Source organism: Echinops telfairi, unplaced genomic scaffold (assembly GCF_000313985.2).
Source record: "Echinops telfairi isolate 266 unplaced genomic scaffold, ASM31398v2 ScPeMD7_5592;HRSCAF=6446, whole genome shotgun sequence".
NCBI classification, from domain to species: domain Eukaryota; kingdom Metazoa; phylum Chordata; class Mammalia; order Afrosoricida; family Tenrecidae; genus Echinops; species Echinops telfairi.
In genome coordinates this window covers 44,990,815-44,993,524 of record NW_022109491.1, presented here as the reverse complement: position 1 = coordinate 44,993,524, position 2,710 = coordinate 44,990,815, and the positions used below count along the sequence as shown (strand labels likewise).

General features: G+C 43.5%; 1 pseudogene; it reads right to left on the bottom strand.

Moving 5' to 3' along the window:
• Positions 1-731: 731 nt before the first annotated feature.
• LOC101664600 lies at positions 732-2,220 on the bottom strand (annotated as a pseudogene).
• Positions 2,221-2,710: the final 490 nt, after the last annotated feature.

Sequence of the window (2,710 nt, the reverse complement as noted above, 5' to 3'; positions counted from 1 at the left end):
TGTTGATAAAACATGGCCTTCCTCATTGCAAATACCCTTCGCCACACCTACCCCATGACTGTACACATGGGCTACTCCAGGTGGAATACACAGAAATCAAATTGACCATCTCTGTGAGAAGAGATGCTAGAGAAGTTCGATATGAGCCAGGGGCTGAGTGGAGCAGACCATCATTGCTCATCACTGCTCAGGTTGAAGCTGAAGCAAGTTAAAACAAGTCCACAAGAGCCACGTTACAGCAGAGAGTCTCTCCCACTGGCATCTCGACTGGGTCATGGTTTTCTCTGTTGCTCACAGGGTCCCTACGACTTGGAACTGAGACAACAGCACCTAACGACTCAGTTCCCAGAACATCGCTCTTTATGCATGCCACCTCATTTTTGAAGACTCATTTTTTTCAAGATACTTTATACGCTTTACATTCTGATTACTAATGGAGATTTGTTGCTGTTTCTTCTTTTTTTTATAATCACATATGGAAGCTTTTATTTGAGGTTTAACATACAGATAAAAATTGTATAAACACAAACCCATGCCGAGTCAAAACACAGAGAGCAAAGGGCAAAGTAAAAGCAAAGGAAACCAATTGGTGGCTATATATAGGTGGACACAATTGTGTCTAGTACACTAAAAAGTCTTTTACAAAATAGTCATCTGAGATCAATAGAAGGTCAGTCTTCAACGTTGTCCTGTAAGATGGGTTGCTTTAGCATCTCCTCCTGTTCCTTCTTTTAGTATGGCTGGTAATTGTTTTGGTGATTGCGACCCCCTCGAGATGCCCTGCCATATGTGCTCTGTTGGCCAATGTAGTCTGCATACCCACAGTTCCCATAGTTATATCCAGTGTAACCATATCTGCCATAGCCTCTGTGGTAGTTACATAATCTGGTATCAACTTGAGACTATTAAGAGTGAAGGGGTGGGGCTTAGCCTGTCAATCGGGTCACAGCTTGATGATCTCATTTGGAGACGTTATGGAGATAAATATCTCACTGGAAGCCAGACCTACACTCTCTGCTTCATCTCTCAGCTTTGTATTCCTGATTACAAGCCACATGGAGCTATGATGATGGAGCCAGAGCCCTAAAACTGGAGGAGCCACGTGGAAGCCCATGCCAGCACTGAGATGCTTCCACCACCACTGGATCCACAAGATTTTCCACCCACTGGCCCGTGATCTTCCTGCATTCAGCATCACTGCATGGCTGCATGAGTCTAAAGAGGAATTTATGGACTAATTTCAACATATGGGGTAATATCGGACTTAAGACTTGATCTGGACCAGGCTGGGATATTTTCTTACTGTACAATTGCTCTTTGATATAAAGTTCTCTCTTACATACCTATGAGTCTCCTTGGATTTGTTTCTCTAGTCTACCCAGACTAACACAGCTGCTAGTATTCTGATTACCATCATAGGCACTATTGTAATTTCCATATCCTGGATCATAATAGTTATTAAGTTCTTGGTTTCAGTTTTGGCCCTGACCTCTTTGACAATCCCTAATAGCACCTCAACAGCCAGTCAGCACCTCTTCCCCCTTTCCAATGTTGTTGCCGCCTGCATACCTCTTTAGGCTATGCAACTTTGATTTCCCACTTCCCAGAACCAATTTTGTGGTATCTGCTTTCTAACAGCTTCGTTACTGGTTCTTCATCTGCATACGATAAAACAAAATCCTCTTCTCTCATTTGTTTTTGTATCCATGGGAAGTTAAATATTTTCAATCTCTCTGATGGCTCCAAAATATTCTTTAATCTGTTCTTCAGAAGTATCACTGTTCAATCCACCACAAAAAAATATTTTTTTGGGTTCCTTTCTCTTTAAAGCTTTGGCGCTTTGTGGGGGAGGGGGTGTCTATCAATTTGTTTTCCAGTTTGTGTCCTTTCAGTTCCCAAACCTTAGCAACACTAGCGGCATCTTTGAAAAGCACAAATGCAAATTCTCCTGACCGTCCAGTGAGGGCATCTGTCTGAATTGTGTAGTCTACAACCTCTCCAAACTGAAGCAGACTCAAGGCAGATCATGTGCTTGTATCCCAGCTCATTCCTCCAATAGGCCTTTATCGTCATGCTGCTGACTCTTGCTCACATTTATCGTGGAACCCTCGGGGAATTTCTCTATTTTGCTGTCCTCACTCATGTCCTCCATGGTGGGGGAGTTGCCAGTAGCAGGGTGCTGGTGGCAGACTGAATCGAGGTGGTAGTGGCTGAAGAGTGTTGTATGGGGCTGAATTTTAAAACATGGCGGAAGAGCTGTCTCTGTTTCTTCTCATTTTGAGTCATGCTCTATCAGCAAATGAAGGTCCCCAAAGCTTTATTCCAATCACAGGATCAGAAAAGACTCTAGATTGGGGAGGGATCCCTTTCTCAGTGGCATTTTGAGTGCCTTCTACCCTGAGGGCCTCGTTTCCCTGCATTAGACCTTAGACTAATGGAGCAGCCAGTAGGTTCAAACTGCTGACCTTGCGGGGAAGCTCTGCTGAAACTTGTCTCCCATTAGTGGCTCTGCCTGAATAGAAATACTAATGGCCATAGCTTGTAGCATCACCCTTAACACGTAAGCCAAAAAGGTACAATAAACTGACACATGAATTGTGGATAACTGTTGTAATTGTCAATAGACATGCATACAAGGAAAAGAGATGAGGAAGAATATGCTAGGCTGTTGGTGGTTTCCCAACAGTGAACGACAACCAAAAAGGGGCAT